A 19,016-nucleotide genomic window follows, 5' to 3' on the forward strand; every position below is an offset into this window, starting at 1 on the left:
ACAATATTCTTCCACATATCTTCAGAACCAAATGCCTGGAGGGCCTGAATGTTAAGTCCTTTGCTGCTCTTTGAGCGTGCGGTGGCAGGAGGAAGGAGCAAGCACATATAGAGAAGAGCACATAAATAACCCTCGGGACGGCCAGTAGAAACTAAGGTAATGCAAGGCGACAGTATTTGGAATGGGAAAACACAAATAAACTGGGTTATTGCGGATAAACCGAGAGAAGAAGGAGAGGAGAGGAGGGGAGAAACAATAGGAAAGGGAGCGAGGAGAGGAGGTTGATAATCACAGAAGGGAGGAGAGAAGTGAAGGAGAAAGGAGAAGAAAAGATAAGTGGACAAACAAGGAGGGAAAGAGGAGGAATAATAGATAATATGGAAATTGTAAGTCAAGAGGAAGGGAGCAAGGAGGTGAGCAAAGTAGGAGGTAAAGTGAAAAGGAGAGATTTAAAGTGTTGATGGGTCAGAAATGAATTATAATAAAACGGAGGAAGGAGGTAAGGAAAAGGGAATGGCAACCAAGAAAAGTAAGAGAAAGAGGTAGCAAAAAACGAGCCCAGAAGAAAAAATGTGATAAAGGGAAAGGAAATCAGAATTGAAGGATGAAGAAGATAGACAGGTGAAAGGGAATTAAAATAAACGAGAAGAGGGAGAGAGGAAAGGCGATAACCTTCATATATGAATTATCACCTGGCTGTTTCCATAACAACCAGGAGATACCTATTGTCTCTGTATGTCACCGTGATGATGATAGCGGATGATGGTGTTTGTGTGTTGGTGTACACAGTGCTTGAATTGGGCCGGTACTCACCGGTACGCAGTACCGGCACTTCTGATTTTTACCCATGTGGTACCGGCACTTCTGACAGTCAGAAGTGCCGGTACTCAGCCGCCGGCAATATACGTATATATTGTAAACGCAACGCAGCGCAAATGTGGGTCTGACTGCCTCACAGAGGGTGACTGGCTGTCTACATGACGTGGCCTGCCGACATTGCCACTTTCATACAGATCATACTAATGCCCTCGATTGGTCTCTGTGTGTCATTCAAGCTCGGGAGTGTGTGTGTTGGTGTATGTGTGGCGCGAGCGAGCGAGAAAGCGCGCGCACCGGTTACGTGTATTGTTGTTAGCATCTTGTGCTAGCTAGCTGCGCTAACGGATATAAGGAACTTTTTCAACAACAAGGTGGAGGGAGAGTCCTTTGCTGTCAGACTGAGAGGCTGATAACTACAGCTCTGGTGAGGTAAATTACTCTCTGAGTCTTTAGATAGTTAACTTAGTTTCAGTTATCTCAGTGGGTCTCAAACGGTTCGGTCACCATTTATGTAAACACATATTTCCATTTGAGGGGGTAGTGATTAGTAAAATATGCATGAATAATACAAACAAAATGTTAACTAGGTGAAAAAAGGTAAGATAAACTTGTTGAGAGCTAAAACTAGTCTTTGCTGTTGCCTCAAAGAGGAGCAGGGGGGAGAGGAGGGAGACAGGAGAGGCCGATTCAGGAGCCCAGACACACTCACAACTATAAATGAACCAAAAACAAATAAATAAACAAGTTTCAATGTTTTTTCATATTGGATATTGTATGTTATTGGTTATGGCCATGTACTTATGATTTTATGATTATTTAAATGTATACATTTTTGTTTCATATGGGTGTAGTCTCTTTATTTCCCCCTCAAAATGCACCAGATTGATGCATTTAAGTCCAACATTTAAAAAAAAATGTTAGCGGGGGAGCATGCCCCCGGACCCCCCTATAGGATTTGAGGCCCGGCTCCACTGTTCCCAAATAGATTTGCAATTTTTTTTAAATAGTAACCCATCTCCATATGTTTCTTTTTGGGTAGTAGATTTAAACTAGAGGGCTATCACTTTGTGCAGCAACGCTATTGAGAAATAAATCCAGCAAAATGGCACAAAAAACTGGTAGTGGCCTCAGGGACGAGGAGTCATTTAACCAGCCAGTAGGAGTCAAGCTTTACTTTCTTTTATATCCATAAAGAAAAAGTAAATATGTTTACAGTTGTTTCATTATGGATGTTGAGAGGTATCCATATATCTCTTCATTTTTCTCTCAAATTGCACCAGATTGATGCATCTAACTTCAATATTTAAAAAAAATGTTCCCGGGGGAGCATGCCCCCGGACCCCCCTAGACTAGAGGGTGTCAGGTCCACTCCCCACTTATAAAAATAGCACTTTACCACTGCACCCGCTCTAATCTCAGATGCACCCTGAGTCATTTTGTTTAAGTACAGTGAGCCTTTCTAAAATATACAGTAAAGAGACAAACCCAACAGCATTATAGGATATACTATGACTTTGTGCCAAATACTTGTTGCTGATTTAGAGTACTGGCACCTTTTTTATTCCAATTCAAGCACTGGGTGTACAAGTTAAATTGTCTGTTTAAGCAGTTTTATTGTTTATCAGCGAGATAAATCTACAAAGGAATCTCGGTGTGTGTGTGTGCCTGTGTGTGTGTGCCTGTGTGTGTGTGTGTGTGTGTGTGTGTGTGTGTGTGTGTGTGTGTGTGTGTGTGTGTGTGTGTGTGTGTGTGTGTGTGTGTGTGTGTGTGTGTGTGTGTGTGTGTGTGTGTAATATGTGGATTAGCACAGAAATCAGACATACTTTATCGATGGATCAGTCGAGAAACAAAACACACAGAGATTAGTACTAGACAATCCACAAATACTTCAATACAAGTCTGTAAACATTCACTTACACACACACCAGCACACACACACTCACATTAAACGTCTCGTGTTTGGTGGCATTTCACTGGCATTTGCGGGCACTGTAAATGGCGACAGGCTTTCCACCTGAGGTGACGGCTGCATCTGGGCGCGGCACCTTTGAACCGCTCCGTCTGAAATCCGACATGAAACATAGAGTAAAACCCCAAACGCTGTGGTAACACTTGTCAGTCTGATGTCTCCTGAGCACTCGGAGCTGTGTGATGTGAAGGGAAGGCACACGGCACCGCAGGGCCCCGCAGTCCTCGGTGTATAGGATTACTCACAGTCGCTTTCTATGAGGCAATGTGGATTCAGCAACTCCTGGCTACTCAAAGGTTCAACAGTTAATATTCTGATATCAATATAAGGTTCAGTATATTTCAGAAATGATCAGTGCAGGAATGTGTCCTTAAACCCAGAAATTAGTCAGTAATTAGTTCCCTTGGCTCAAATTCAATTTTTTTTTTGTTTTTGGCGAGATGCCTGAAATAAGGTCTGTGGTCAAGCTGAGATTTTCACATTTTGTATTATGTCATAAAACCTGTCACTTTTGAAATATCCCTACTTGTGAATGTCCAAGCTTCTATGTGTCATAAAAACAGTGGTTGATAACAGGTGACCTAATGGGACTGCTAAACGCAACACACTCTCACTCCATAATCGTCCAGGAGCGACGTTTGGTCAGGGTCCCGTGGCATGCAGTTGTGACGCTCCTTGAGCTTCATAAAGGGACGCAAATAGCTTTCAACTGATTGCAATGTATTCCCATCTGCGGCGGGATTTGACGCTCATGGAAGCACGGCATTCGTTTGTGTCGGCTGCCCTTAAAGGCAATGTGAGCGTCCATTCCCATTGGATAGCGGAGAATTGTACACCCGGAAGTAAGTATTCCCCTTACTGTCGATTGATTTTACATTGATATCTGCACTACTCATCGACTAAAAAACACCAGATTATCCTTGTTAATTACACAACATTGATTGGTTTAAATTGTGTGCAATGCTTTTGTATTTTTCCCCTTCGATTCGGAGAAACAAATATTTTTTCGGAGTAAAGAATGGCAGAAGACACTACAATACCCAGAGTCCCCAGCTATCGTTTAGGACTACACCATGTGCTCTGTTTGACAAGCCCCGTGATTAGTTCTCAAGCTCTGTGATTGGTTGACCTCCAACTGCATTCCAAAAAAAACGTCTCGTAAAAGATAAAATCATACTTTATTCAGCAGTGCTTGCTTTACTCTTTGAAAGTCATCACATGAATGCATTGTAATAAATGGTTTGGCTGCATTAAATATATTACACATCTGTCGTAGTTCTTTTTTTGTATTTAACTACAGAGATCGGGCTCAGAATATACCGGAAACTATTATTTTACCGTTCAGTTTGAATTTCACAATAAAGTTAGTAGTAATATTTTGTTTTGATATTATTGTTTTTTATTAACTACTAGACCGCTGGGTCATGTTAAGACCATCTTTTACTTTGTTGCTGTGTTTTTTTTCCATCGCTTGTGTTACAAATATCAAAACAATAACTAAATATATCCGTCGTAAACTAAACCAGAAACAGCAGTATATTTTATTTTGTTAACACTATAAACTTGACAGCTTTTTAACCCAAACCACCTACTGGTTAAAGCACGTTATTACACGTTTAGAGTAATGCAATGCAGGTAGATTGTGTTGCTTTTTAATGACTGTTTAAAATGCCTTTTTCTTAATATCTTTTATTATTATTAACTACTTGTTACTTGTTGCTAGGGATGCTGCTATCGATATTATTTCTGTTATGTTGTGCAACTGTTTAATGGTGTTATCTTTATTGCTACCCCCTTCTCCGTCAATGTATAGTGTTGGTCCACAGCACAAACTTATTAATTTAACAAAATCCGCATCTAAAATTGCGGCATAGATAGCCTACGTTATTTTCCCCTGTGCAATTCTCCATTTACTCAACAATAACACATAATTATCCTTGTGTTTATTTATTTGTTTGATTAATAAACACAAGTTGGAGTCCGTCAGGACCGAGGGTCGGAGCAGCTCATTTGCTTTAGAGAATGTTACACCCGGAAGTAAGTATTCTCTCCGCTTCGCTTGACAAACCCCGTGATAGTCCTCAAGCTCTGTGATTGGAGAGTGTGCTCCGAGGGTTACGCCGAGCGTCGAACAGCACTTGAAATGGGATGGAACCACGGCAGACTGTCCAAAACTGGATTTGAACGGGTCCACCGTTTTATATTTAATAATTCTGTGTTCTTTATTTATTGAATGTTCAATACCTATACATCCTATAAGAGTATAATACATGTGTATAATATCAGTTAAAATAAGTGCTTCAACATAGTTAACATTGCTGGAGGTATGCACAAATATTGATAGATGTCTTGTAATGCACTATTGAGGAACCTGCGACCCAAGTTTTTCATTCATTGCATAACTACACCGTTTGTGAATATGATATCTCAATAAACCTTAGAACATCTTGAAATCTTGAAAGGGATGTGCAAAACAGTCATTATATACAGTCTTTAATTAACTATTAGTAGAGAATAACGAGTAATGAATATACTTTATAGGGATCCTATTAATATCTAATAATAAAAATAATGAAATTCAATAACATGCTTTAACCACTAGGTGTCCCTTTATATCAGCTGTGCACCTTTATGGTGTAATACAGCCTATCTACCAATTGGATCAAATATAAAAGTCAGCGGAATTAGTGTTGATACTGCAAGGAGACGTATTGTGTGAAAATAAATGTAAGATGTTGTTTAATTGCTGATATATTTATGAACCACGTCACGTTTTCAGTGTTGGCGGCAGTTCCTCATGTTTGTCTAGAAGTCTTCTCATCAGGGCTCTATAAATAGAGAACTACGGCAGATATGTAATATTTAATGCAGCCGAACCGTGTATTACAATGCCGTTATGTGATGACTTTCAAAGAGAAAAGCAAACACACTCGGAATAAGGTATTATTTTATTTTTTAAAAATGTTTTCGGTCTGTTTCCGGTATTTGTTAATGACGATGTGATGTGAGATGTGAGACTAGAATTGCACAGGGGAAAATAACGTATCTTTAGATGCAGATTGGTAACCTTGGTAACAATGAAAACGTTTTATGTACGCAATTTCCTGAAGTAATCTTCGTAATAACTAGCAATCTAAAGATCATGTACATCCACTGCATACATAATCTGAAATAACAACTCATATTCCTCTCATCAAATGACATCAAAACGCATTTTAATGGCCAAACTAACTTTAAAATAGGCATTTTCCACCGAGAATAAAACGAAGTTCGGCTATGTTTTTTTTTCTGCAGGGAGAAATTTGAAGATCACGTGACATAGACGCCAGCCATTGGAATGAATGGTGAAAAAAAACCGGGTTTGTCAAACAGAGCACATGGTGTAGTCCTAAACGATAGCTGGGGATTCTGGGTAGTGTAGTGTCTTCTGCCATCCTTTACTCAGAAAAATATTTGTTTCTCCGAATCGAAGGGGAAAAATACAAAAGCATTGCACACAATTTAAACCAATCAATGTTGTGTAATTAACAAGGGTAATCTGGTGGTTTTTAGTCGATGAATAGTGCAGATATCACTGTAAAATCAATCGACAGTCAGGGGAATACTTACTTGCGGGTGTACAATTCTCCGTTATCCAATGGGAATGGACGCTCACATTTTTGTGGAAGGCATTGAGATGCAACCTTCCACGTAGGCCTACAAGAATATGTGATCAATACACTCTATTAAGGAATGAGAGAGTAACAACAACAAGTGCTGCATCTTGTGGCAGATACATTCTCTGCTAAGCAGAGCATATAGGCATTCAGAATAACACAAGTTGAGACCTTTTATAAAACTTGAATCCCTAAATGTCACACGATTGAGAGTAAATGCCAAGAAGATATATATAGAATGTAAACCTTCACAGAATGTCACTATGTGAGTTACAGGTTCATCAAATGAGTTCAGTTTAAAGGGACAATTAACAATTCACATGCTCGATTTCTTCACCATGTGTGTTACATCTCTAAGGAAAAACGTTCTACCCTATATGACTAATGAGACCTTAAAATGATCAAAACAGAATACTCCCATACATGATTACATTGAAATTTTAAGGTTATCTTTATAATTCACAGAAGTAGTAATATTCATCCCGCTTCAATCACATTAGTATGCATACAAAGTGAGAGATGGGCCCGCCCCCAATTATGCTAATGAGCTAAGTCCCGCCTCCCTTTGTTCGAGGGGTTATCACATGTAGGTGTGATATCACACGTAGGTGTGATATCCTTTGATGTGAGGAGTGAGGTGTCATCACATGTAGGTGTGAAATGCCCCCCTGTGTAGCACCTTTTGTTGTCTAATCTAATTAGATATCTTGGTCACTACAACAGTCTAAAAACTTGTTTTGGATAAAAAACCGGAGGAAAAGCTGGTGAAAGAGCAGCGGCATCCAGACAAAGGAACAATGGAGACTGCGCGAACCAGGAAACGCCACAGGGGTGAATAAAGTTCAGAAGTCTCAAAAGTGTACAAATTGTGGAAAATACTGGATGGATTGGAACTATTCCGTTAAGGAAGACATATGTCTTAATTAAGGAGCACTATTGGAGTGACTTTGTTGGACATTGAAACGCAATTATTTAATTTGGATGTCCGCTGTGTAATATAATTAATGAACGGCGCAAGCAGACACACTACGGCATTGAACTATTTGAAAATAACTTTCTAAAGTGTGCCGATTCATAAATGCTGATATAAAAGTGAAAGATAACCAGCAAAATGAATGAAAAGGAACTGATTGGAGCAGCTGTGGCCAATCTGAGTCAAACTGAAACCCAAATGGAGGGGGATGATGTTTCAAGCCTGCGTTTATCCAGACAAGCCAGATTGGGAAATTGCAGAAGCAACATTATTGAGGAGCTAACGGAGGACCGCATGAATGCAGAGGAAGTGCAGGAGAATATGGTCAAATATAATGCTTTGACGGAAAGTTTTAAAGACTCACACTTGTCATATCACATACGTTTAAACGAGGAAGAAGAAAAACGTGAAAGTGACGCTTGGTTTCAATCAAAATTGAATAGCATTGACGAGTTTATTATTTTTGTGACAAGATGGATGTCTGAGTGCGCAACAGGAAAGGAGGATTCTCTTTGGGAAAGTGCGTCTGGAGTCTCCAAAAGGTCTCAAAGAAGTGAACAAAGAAGTGAACGTTCATCAAGTTCATCTGCTCGCATCTGTGCAGAAGCAGAGAAAGCTGCGCTAATGGCAAAACTAACTTCATTAAGGACCAGGCATGCTTTGCAGGAGGAGGAGCAGGAGCTAGATAGAAGAAGGGAGCAACTAAGGAAAATAAAGGAAACTTTGGAGCTGCAATCCCAGTTAGAAGTTAGATCCTAAAATCTCTGTATTCAACATTCTGGACACTCAAGACAAACAGCCAACAATGGATGGAATGAACGAATATTATGAACAAAGAAAACAAAAGGATGTAATCTCTGCAAGGGAAGAGGATTACACAAAGGATAAAAGAGTGGATATACAAGGTGTGCGTTCAAAGGAAGGACTCCAGTATGGATACTCACTGCACTATCCTGCTCGAGGGAAGTCAAAGGCATCACAAAACCCCACTTTGAAACCAACACAACCACATGGAAAAGGTGAGCCAACAACTCAAGAAAACTCCATAAGAGACACAACTCTGTACAGCACATTACAAAAACAGAATGACATTACTGCCTCTCTAGTTCTGCAACAACACCATTCCTTGTTACCCCAAAAGGACATCAAGGTCTTTGAAGGAGATCCAGTTGAGTACCGATCCTTTCTAAGGGCCTTTGAGCATGCCATTGAAGCTAAGACTCTCTGTGGTAAAGACCGGCTGTACTATTTGGAACAGTACACCAGGGGGCTGTGTCGTGAACTGGTCAGAACCTGCCTATACATGGATCCAGAAAGGGGATACCAAAAGGCTAAAGAACTTCTTCAAGAACATTATGGCAATGAGTTTAAAATCGCTAACGCATACATTGAGAAAGCCCTATCATAGTCTCAAATTAAACCTGAGGACCCCAAGGCTTTACAGCAGGGGCGGACTGGCCATCGGGACGTTCGGGAAGAATCCCGATGGGCCGGTACTGAAGTGGGCCGGTCGGACGATGTGGGCCGGCCGGTAAGGGCTCGATATTATAAATGGCCCGCTGGCCCGGAAGCACTATTTAGACACCCCGGGTCAGCATAACGTACTTTCCACTTGCCCGCTCGGGCCACTAAAAATATTGCTGTAAAAAAAAGAATTGTTCTGTGGTATTGGTATTTTGACTAGCAATTTTGTTAAATTGTTTTGTTTATTAACGCTAGAACATAGCGTTCCATGAGTCGGTTGTCGTTGTTGGGTAAAAAGCAAACAGCTGTTTGCTGCGGAGCGCAGCGCGAGCAGGCTCCCGTGAACGGGAGCGCGCTCCTTCACTAAAGACTATCGCGCCACCTAACCATTTGCCAAAATGTTTTTAATACCAGCGGTAACCGGCCAAGCACCGGGCAAAAAACAATCTTCAAATAAAAGAAAGTTACCGGAGGAGTTAAAGGAGAGTGACAGGGAGCATGAGAAGAAGAGGGAGAGAAAGTTTCAGCCAGCTTGATCGATGGAGTTGGCTTCTAGTGGTGCAGTGACGCGTCCTAAAACCCTTTTATAATCTATCGATTAGATTTATGATTAGAAAATTATAAAAGTAGGGTAGAAATGTGGAGATTATCCGGCTGAACAAAACGTGCATTTATCAAACAGGTTTGTTTTCCACAGACCTTATTTCCAGCTATTTTCCAAAACCGTGAGGAGAAATCCCATTGCTTTTTGTCGAGGGAACCAGCAGCTTACTTCCTGGTTTTTTATTACATGTTATTACATGTCACTTGTTAGACGCTTTTATCCAAAGCTACTTACATACTCAGTACTGTGGGCAATCTGTAGGACGTGTCACTGGCTGCACCTCTCAATATGATGCCAATATAAACAAGGTCTTCTGTCGGCTCTGTACATCAATGCCGACCATGCTGACAAGTAAGTGAAGAGTAGACAATATAAAGGTATTGGCGAAATGTGCCAGCAGTTTAGGATAATGCAGGTTCTAATCAAATCAATTACATAGTCATGACATGTCTAACTCCTAATGACAGGAAGGCAGAAAGTGCATTATACAAATAATACTCATAATAATAGCAGACGTATTTTTAAACAATGACCACAATATCATTATTTTAATAATTCAAATATGAACAATTGAGGAAAATGAGGAAGAACTGATGATTCAAATGTTGTAGTAATGTAGTTAGTGCATAAATGACTATTGCAACAAATGTGTTAATTTTATTCATTATTAGTCGATTTTCTTTTGGACGAATGCTCCGGGCCAGTGGTTACAATGGTGGGGCCAGTGAAAATACAATTCCACCGGCCCCGTCGACAATTTACTAGCGGTATTTACTTGTGGTACCGCGGTGGGCCGGCGGTACCGAAGTGGGCCGGTCGAGAGTCCCGGGCTGATTTGTAGTCCCAGTCCGCCCCTGCTTTACAGGCTTTTGCATTGTACTTAAGAGGATGCTGTAATAAAATGGAGGAAATCACCTACATGGAGGAATTGGATCTTTCTTCAAATCTTAAATCCTCGCTTACAAAGTTACCATACAAACTCAGAGAGAGGTGGCGATCAGAAGTCTACAGGCTAATGGAAAGGCAGCACAGCAAGGTCAAATTCAGCGACCTTGTCAAGTTCATTGAGCATCATGTGAAGATATTAACAGACCCTGTGTTTGGCTGTATACAGGACCAAACTGTCAACACAGCAAAGCTGGGCTTCAAAGCAAGTATTAACAAGAGGCCAAAATCCACTAGCAGCAGCTTTGCCCCCAGTATTACCAACATTGACCACCAGTCCACATCTCCCCAGCCTCACAGCAGCACCCCCCAAGCTTCCTGTTTGTACTGTTCAGGTGGACATACAATGGATGCATGTTTCTCATTCAAAAAGAAAATGCAAAAAGAAAAGATAAGCTTCATAAAGGAAAGAGGAATCTGTTTTGGTTGTCTTGTACCAGGTCACATGAGCAAAAACTGCGAGAACCGCTTAACATGTAAAGTGTGCAACCAATCTCACCCTACTGTGCTCCATATAGGAAAAGAAAAGGAAAGACAATTGGAAAGAGGTGAAAGGTCTGAAACCTCAAGGACCGGAGAGAAGGCTATTCTAAAAGCATATGGGCATATTGGGGCCGGTGAAGTGGAAGAGGAGTGTGTGTTATCTATTGTGCCTGTTAATGTAAAATATAACAAAGGAAATCAAATTATTCAAACGTATGCGTTCCTTGACCCTGGAAGTACAGCTTCATTCTGCACAAGCAAGCTCATGAACCAGCTCAACATGTCAGGAAAGAAAACAAACATCCTTCTTCGCACCATGGGCCAAGAAAAGACTGTGAACAGTCATATCATCACAGGACTGGAAGTGAGTGAGCTACATGGCAACAGGTTCATCCCTCTCCCAGAAATCTACACCCAGAAAATCATGCCTGTCACCAAACACAACATTCCCAATCAAAAGGATCTATCAAAGTGGCCATACCTCAGTCAAATCAAACTCCCTAACATTGATGCAGAAATCGGCATGTTGATTGGTACCAAAGCACCCAAAGTTATGGAACCACTAGAAATTATTAATAGCCAAGGAGAAGGCCCATACGCATGCAGGACTTTACTGGGATGGGTGGTCAATGGCCCGTTGAGAGGAGGAATCGCAAAGGACAGCAATACCGCCTCAGTGAAGAGAATTTCTTTGGTCAATTTACAGGAGTTACTGATCACACAATACAACACAGACTTCAGTGAAAAGGCCTATCAGGACACAAAGGAAATGTCAGCAGAGGACAAGCAATTCATGCAAATAGCAAAAGACTCATCAAACATTGTGGATGGACACTACAGTCTAAGATGACCTTTTAGGAAGAATGATGTTTCAATGCCAGATAATCGCCACGTTGCTGAGCAACGTCTCTCCAGCCTGCAAAGAAAGCTTCGTAGGAATGCATCATTTCATGAGGAATATACCAGATTTCTCAGTGATGTCATTCACAAAGGTTATGCTGAAGAAGTGCCACAGGGGCAGCTGACGCAAAAGGAGGGTAAAGTCTGGTATATACCTCATCATGGGGTCTACCACCCCAAGAAAAGAAAACTCAGAGTGGTCTTTGACTGTGGAGCATCATTCAAAGGCACATCCTTAAACTCCGAACTGCTGCAGGGTCCTGATCTCACTAACAGCCTTTTGGGAGTCCTAACCAGATTCCGCCAGGAGCCAATAGGAATGATGGGGGACATCCAAGCGATGTTTCACTAAGTCAAGGTGCCCGAAAAAGATACAGACTTTTTAAAATTCTTGTGGTGGCCTGGTGGGGACACAAACCTTCCCCCTTCCGAGTACCGCATGACTGTGCATCTCTTTGGCGCTGTGTCATCACCCAGCTGCGCTAGCTATGCATTAAAAAGAACAGCAATGGATAATAGGGAGTACTTCAGACCTGAAGTGATTGACACAATACTGAAAAACATCTATGTGGATGACTGCCTAAAGTCTGTTGCTACAGAGGAAGAAGCTATCCTGCTGGCCAAAGAGCTCACAGCTGCATGTCAGAGGGGAGGTTTCCACTTCTCTAAATGGATAAGCAACAGTCGCAGGGTGCTGTCCTCATTCCCGAAGCTGACAGAGCTAAAGAAGTGAAGGAGCTGAACCTGGACAGAGATCGACTCCCAACTGAGAGAGCACTTGGAGTGCAATGGTGTGCGGAAGATGACAATTTTACATTCAATGTCAGCATCAAGCCACAACCACACACAAGGAGAGGAATATTATCTATGGTGAGCTCCATCTATGATCCTCTTGGGTTCCTTGCACCCTTCACTCTGCCTGCCAAGTTGCTATTTCAAGAGCTGTGTAGCACTAGCTACGGTTGGGATGAGAACATACCTGAGAAGTTTTCTAAGCAGTGGGTTACATGGAAGCTCTTCAGAAGATGACTGACTTCAAGGTAAAAAGGTGCATCAAGCCCAATGACTTTGGCCAACAGATCCAAGCACAACTACACCATTTCTCGGATGCAAGTGAGCAGGGGTACGGCACAGTGAGCTACTTGAGACTGGTAAACCACAATAACAACATTCACGTGGCATTCATGATGGGAAAGGCAAGAGTAGCTCCTCTCAAGAAGATCACAATCCCCAGGATGGAGCTTGCTGCTGCAGTGCTGGCTACAAGAGTGGACACATTCATCAGAACAGAGTTGCAACTACAGTTGGAAAGCTCTATGTTTTGGACTGATAGCCAATCTGTGCTCAAATACATTGCAAACCAAAACACAAGGTTTCACACATTTGTTGCAAACAGGATCTCCATCATCAGGGAGTCCACAGAGATGACCCAATGGCACTATGTGAACACAAAGATCAATCCTGCTGATGTCGCCTCTAGAGGACAAAAGGCCGACACATTTATGGAGAACAGAACATGGATCCATGGCCCAGAAATGCTCTGGAAGTCAGAAAAGGACTGGCCGCTGCTTCCCCTGGAATCCATCTCTCTCTCCTGCGATGATTTAGAGGTCAAAAGAAATGCTATTGTCAACACAGTTATAGTCACAGAAAATCCTACAGGCAAGCTACTCATGCATTTCTCCAGCTGGAGAAAACTGAAAGTTGCAGTAGCATGGATCCTGAAGTTCAAAGGAGGCTTAAAACAGCTCGTTCAAAGGAGAAAAGAGCTTATTTCCACTTTAAATGACTCCAACACCGATGCTCAAAACAAAAGCAATGTTGAGCAGAAAATAGAAAACATGAAGGCCACACTGGGTGGACAGACCATTACTCTGGAAGATCTTGAGAAGGCAGAAAACCCCATCATATGCTAAAATCAAAGACAGTATTTTCCAGAGGAAATGACAGCACTGCAAACAACAAAACGTGGTGTCAAAAGGACAAGCAGCCTCTACAAGCTTGATCCAGTGTTAAAGGATGGAGTGCTAAGAGTGGGAGGACGCCTGAGGAGGGCAGCTATGCCAGGAGAAACTAAGTTCCCTGTCATACTGCCAAAAAAGTGTCATGTGTCAACTCTCATATTACGGCACAAGCATGAAATAACTGGACATGGAGGAAGAAACCACATCCTCTCTGAAGTTAGGAAGAGATATTGGATAAAGAAGGGCTACAAACCCTTTTATGTGAGGTAGAGGCCATGTTGAACAGTCAACCAATCACAACAGTCTCAAATGACCCTCAAGACCTGGAGCCTCTAACCCCAAATCATATCTTGCTCTTAAAAACCAAGCCAATTCTGTCGCCTGGAGTTTTTGACAAGAAGGACCTGTACGTAAGACGCCGATGGAAACAGGTGCAATACATGGCAGACTTATTCTGGAAACGCTGGTGCCGGGAATACTTACCCCTCATGCAAGAAAGACAGAAATGGTGCAAGGAGAAGAGAAGCTTTAAACCTGGAGATGTAGTAATGGTAGTTGACCCTACTGCTCCCCGTAGCTCTTGGATCCTGGGAAGAGTGCTAGAAACTATGGCAGACACTAAAGGACTGGTTCGAGCTGTCAAAGTTAAAACACAGACCAGTGTGATGGAGAGGCCAATCACCAAGATATGTCTGCTGTTAGAATGTGAAGAGTGACGGCAGCAAAGAGTCTTCTTCCGCTGATGGCACGATTATATCATGTAGATAGGATGAGTAACACCACACAACTCATATTGATAGATGACTGGATTCATGAAATTAATAGAAATCCTGACTGTATAGGCTCCTTTTTTTTGTATATTTGATAATTGTTTTTGTGGTACTCCAAAATACAATTAGAGGCCGGTTATGTAGGAGCCATTTCCTTAGATTATAGTATCTTATCTTTTTAGAGTGTAACCTGAGATACTGTGGTGTATATTATTTATTTATGATTTGAGTGCGTTACTCTGCGGGTCGAGATGCTGCAGCATAAAAGGAGAGGTGCTGCAGCCTACTGGTGCGGCTGACTGAAGCAAACAGTTTTTAGACCTTGCTGGTTGGGAGCGTCACAGCTTGGTTCTTTATTGTGCTTTAGCATTGAAATATCAGTCAAATAGTTTGTTTAAAAACGTTTATTTCTTTTTGCCTTTTTTGGAAATAAACTATCTTACTTTTCAATCGCATCTGGACATTTATATTTTTTCTCTCAAACTACAAGCGTCTACTCATCGGTCAGCCCCACGAGTGAGCCACAAACAAAGGACAAAAACAAATGGATATCGTGGTCACTACAGGTTTTTTGAGCCATTGACCTGGCTATTGTTATCAGGGTTTATTAGGAGGTATAGTTTCACCATGAAGAGACACGTGACCATTCTAAGAAGAGAGCTAATGAGTGACAAGCACTTCCTCTCTGCACTTTCTTGACCTGGATCTGATTTTGAAAAAGTACTTTTTATCTTATAATATCATGTAATTATTACTACTTAAACATTTTTTTTACTTAAAATTGAATTTTTGTTCTGTTTACAGTAGAGAGCCTGTGTGCTGGAAACCATCACACAAATCAGAGGATGCGAGAGTTGGGTCATAATTCTTTTTGAAATACTAGGTGAGTTTCTGTTTCTTTATTTTACTTCTTTAACATGTTTTTAGTAAAAAAGTACAAATAATGTGGTGTAGATTCTAATCAAATCTTTTGTGTGTCTCAGTTCAGGAAACTCTGAGGCAAATACCACCTCTAGTATTAGAAAGGATTTGGTTTGTAGCTGGAGCCTACCTTGATTCACTCCCTGTGGAAAGTGAGTATATTTAAACTATATGTGTTGTATTTAGCTTATTTAAAAAATCCAATATGTTTTTTGTTGATGTGTAAAGTATCCAAAATAACGTTTTTATATACTAACTATTCTTACATACTATTTTGTTAAAAGGTAATGAAGTTGCATCGTAAGCCATGAGCCATCAGCAAACCCTCAAGACGACAGATCTATACAGTTTGAAAACCTTCCCCCTCTGGAGTTTACACACAGCCTACCTTCTGCGCCGAGGGCTGGTCTCAGTGTGATCTTCAGTGAGCCCCTCACCCCCCATCCCTCAGAGTCAGACAGACTCGTCCCCTTTCAACGCCCCCCTTCAACAGCTCTGGAGCGAACCCCCAACAAAACTTCCGTCTGAGTCAGGTCGATCTTGAATTTTTTACGGCGACCGGAGAGCCGCTCTGGGGTGAACCCCTCACAGACACACTCCTGACTCTGTTAGTCAGGAGTTATCATACCGGTAAATGAGTTTTATGGTTATTTTATAAGATGATCGCTAAATGAATTGTTGTTAAATGTATAATCCTGTGTTTTCAAATACTTATCCCTCTTTTTTTCTCTGTCTTTTTTCTGTATAGATATACCCCCCTATTATCAAGAGGAGCCCCACTGCTGTTACTGTGAACTTTATGTTCACACCAACTGAATAAGCTGGAGGGGGTCTGTAAATTGCTACCGATGTATCCGAACGGTAGGTTGGCTTTATGTCCATAAATGTAAAAAAGCGGTGTGAAATGTTTCTTCAGCTGTGACAAATGTATTTTTGATTTTTTTTTTTGTTGGGGTGATTTCATAAACTGTCAAACATGGATGATTTAGCAGATAAAGAAATGTCTTTTCTTCATTGTATAAATGATATAAATGAGCTAAGCAGCGATGATGAATTCATATATGGAGACATGTCATTTCCTCAGTATTAAGACAATATCAGTGAGTTAAATGACGAGCCTTCAACCCCCTAGGAAACAAACTCAAGCTATCCAACAACATTAGATAGCGCATTGGAATGGGTGCTAGACTGTTACCAGAACTCTGAAACTTACCCCGGTCTAGGGCTTTTAAATCAGCTCGCAGACGAAGTACTCCATCTGAATGGAGCAAATAATGTTAGCAAAGCTTCAGCCAATGCCGAATTACCAGTTTCCGCCGTGCAAAATGGTGGATATGTTAGTGACACCCGAGTGACTCAGAATCACCAGTTTCCCCCGTGCAAAATGGTGGATATGTTAGTGACACCCTGAATGCTTCAGAATCACCAGCCCCTTCATTACAAAATGATGGAGGCGCTAACCAGAATGCCCGTAACACATATTTTGTCTCGACCTGTATTCAATAACACAGAACTGAGTCAGTCCTAACTCCTCCTAACGATGAAGCAGACTTGACATCCTATTATGGGATTCTGATGAACAATGTACATGATATGCTAAATGAGGCTTTTTCCCAAGCAGAGAGGGAAGATCTTGTACAGATTGAGCTACGGGGTGAGCAGCTACAGGCTAACGTGTCAGCCATTTTATATGCCAACGATGATAATAATTTGAATGATTTTGAGGATGCCCTGTTCAATGCTGTGCAGTCAAATTGGGTTGTAATGGCAGACAGCAATCTTGAACTAGTGATGCAGATTGTTCAATCCCCCCGTGGCGGTGGTGAGAAACGATTGGCTATAAAATGTTGGACAATGAAATTGTTAAAAAGAAGAAGCGTTTTCTTTACATTGTTCACAACCCCTCCAACCAGCTGTGTTTTGCTATTAATTTAGCACTGTTGCTGCATAACAACCTCACAGATAGCGAAGGTTTTGAATGCAGAGGGGGGTGGGTTTGACGGATCAGACAGCTGTGACATTCAATGACATTGATACATTCGAAGAGAGTTTAAAATGCAAGATTGTGGTGTTTTACCGAGGCGATGAAGATCGTCCCCACTGTAAATTCCAGACAGACGGTCCCAAACGAGACAAAACTGTGTTTTTGTTCCTCTTCAAAAACCATTACTATGGGATTAAAAACTTGAACCTCTTGAAACTTGAAGGGGTTTTTAGGCTCTCCATATGTCTGTGAACATACGCAGGCTACAGCTCGCAGTGGACACACACCTTTACTGGTCATTGTTATGTCTGTCTTGACCATGGGCGTAGGAAGCATTCTGAATGTGGGGGGGACATTTATAACGGGGGGGGGTTGCTCCTCCCCCACAATTTTTTTTTGATTTCCTGTATTCTGGTGCATTTTAACAGGTGGTTTGATACTTTTATGTGGCTGTACTAATATGAGGGAAATAATGGGTAAATGTTGTAATTTCATCCAGTAGTAAAGAAAGGAAACATATTTGATTATTAATTCTGAGCCGTCTTTAATAAAAGAAAAACACTCGTTATTTATTTAAACTCAAGCATCTCTTGCATAGAGTTGAAATTTATGTTAAATGCATTTATTTAATGTTATCAAATGATCAATCAGATTAGACCAGAGGTTCCCAAATTCTTTCAGCCCGAGACCCAAAAGAGACATTTGGTGTCTCCCCAGGATCCAAACTTACAAAAATACATCACAAATTGCCATAACATCAACATTTAAAAACTACTGATAAAGAACAGAACAAAACATGAATTTTAAATGTATATGAAATGTATTTAATTGTAAAAAGAACATTAAAAAACTCTGCCAGTTGGCGACCTCATGAAAACAGGTACGCGACCCATTTTGACCCTAACTTTGGGAAAGACTGCTCTGACTAAATGAAGGCCCCAAAAGCATGCCTTCCTTTATCATTTGCAGAGATACAGAGCTGGCAAATCTCTTCTATGTCAACTTGATCAAGTTTGTCTTGGTGGATGTGGCAGACACTCACATTGTTCAAACGACGTTGACTCATGGAGGAGCGGAGCCATGTCTTAAGCCTTCTTAAGGCACTAAAACTTCATTCTGCTTCGGCTGAGGAGCATGGCACTACAAGAAGAAGTCTAACCAAAAACTCTACTTGGGTAAAGAGAGCAAGGACTTCTGGCAGCATAGCTTTGAGAGTGTTTACTGCGTCAGTGATGGTGCTGGATGGATATTGAAGCTTAAACATTGTCAGCTGCACCTCCAGTGAATTGCGATTCAGTTCTGGGTAAAGACTGACAACCTCTTCAACCTTTCCAGAGACTAGCACCCTTTCCAACTTGTTAAGACTATCAAAGCTGCTCTGGTCAAAGCGCTTGGTCAACTGTACATCAACAGCATCTAGCACTTTGAAGAATTCAATTCTATTGTGCTCTTCAGTTGATGCTGGCGTGAAAGCTGCTGCATTTCCTGTGTAGCGCTTAGGAGGTCTCCGGATGTGAGGCATCTGGGTGGTCTCAATGCCCATTTCACTGATCATGTCACAGGC

The 19,016-nt window shown here is 41.3% G+C and overlaps 1 protein-coding gene and 1 long non-coding RNA gene across 2 annotated transcripts in view; one reads left to right on the forward strand and one right to left on the reverse strand.

Moving 5' to 3' along the window:
- Positions 1-19,016, reverse strand: part of LOC307047234 (uncharacterized protein) — a 323,132-nt gene that overhangs the window by 56,379 nt on the left and 247,737 nt on the right. The window lies entirely within an intron of this gene.
- On the forward strand, positions 1,139-17,142 carry LOC307047235. The gene is made up of 5 exons (XR_013810374.1): positions 1,139-1,243; positions 15,352-15,430; positions 15,531-15,620; positions 15,753-16,098; positions 16,217-17,142. It is a non-coding gene; the product is annotated as an uncharacterized lncRNA (long non-coding RNA).

Source organism: Notothenia rossii (genome assembly GCF_949606895.1).
Source record: "Notothenia rossii genome assembly, chromosome: 7".
Lineage (NCBI taxonomy): Eukaryota > Metazoa > Chordata > Actinopteri > Perciformes > Nototheniidae > Notothenia > Notothenia rossii.